The sequence below is a fragment of the Phoca vitulina genome, unplaced genomic scaffold (assembly GCF_004348235.1).
Source record: "Phoca vitulina isolate PV1807 unplaced genomic scaffold, GSC_HSeal_1.0 scaffold4, whole genome shotgun sequence".
NCBI lineage: Eukaryota > Metazoa > Chordata > Mammalia > Carnivora > Phocidae > Phoca > Phoca vitulina.
The window spans coordinates 33,090,253-33,091,178 of record NW_022589707.1 but is presented as its reverse complement, the minus strand read 5'-3'; positions in this window follow the sequence as shown (position 1 = coordinate 33,091,178).

The following is a 926-nucleotide window of genomic DNA, read 5'->3' as shown; positions in this document are numbered from 1 at the left end:
TTCCTTCCTTCCTTCCTTCCTTCCTTCCTTCCTTCCTTCCTTCCTTCCTTCCTTCCTTCCTTCCCTCCTTCCTTCCTTCCGTTCTTTTATTGGCAGAATTGATGCAGGGGACATGTGGCTGTCAGCTCACTCAGGGGTATGCATAGAGGAATTTCAGAATATTTTAGATGTTACAAAATTGCAAGTTAACAACTGACAGAGGTAGTTACGGAAATTAGTCTTTCAAATCATTTATCAGAGTGCTTACAATTCCCATTTCAAGGCAGGTGAAATAATAATGGATATTTGGAACTTGAATCCTATTCAATGCTTGCAAGAGAAAGACTATCTGCATCCAAATTCTTTGAATAAATGGAAGAACCAGGACTGCCTGGGCAGATCTTGCTGCCGCCACTGGTTTGTTTTTTGTTTTTTTTTTTTCTTCAAGATTTTATTTGACAGAGACAGCGAGAGAGGGAGCACAAGCAGGGGGAGAGGGAGAGGGAGAAGCAGGCCTCCCGCAGAGCAGGGAGCCCGATGCGGGGCTCGATCCCAGGACCCTGGAATCATGACCTGAGCCGAAGGCAGACGCTCAACGACTGAGCCACCCAGGCGCCCCACCGCCACTGTTTTAACATGATGCTTAGCAGCAGCCAAGGGAAAAAGCGAAGAGAGCTGATGCTCATTGCCATTAAACAAAATATTCCTCGTGAATCCATATGTCATCCGTGCTGCTCCCAGGCTGTTTGAAACCAGAAGTCAGAAAACAATCCTCAGCCTTAAATGTGACAGCAAAGGGTCTGGCTTCCTTCAAGAGAGAAGAGAAAACCCTTGTCATGAAAATGCTGCTCTCTTGCTCAAAAATGATTCCCTTGGTGTTCCCAAATATTAAAATGGCAACAGCCTTTTAAGCCAAAAAGCAAACTCCTCCAAGTAATTATAGTGCA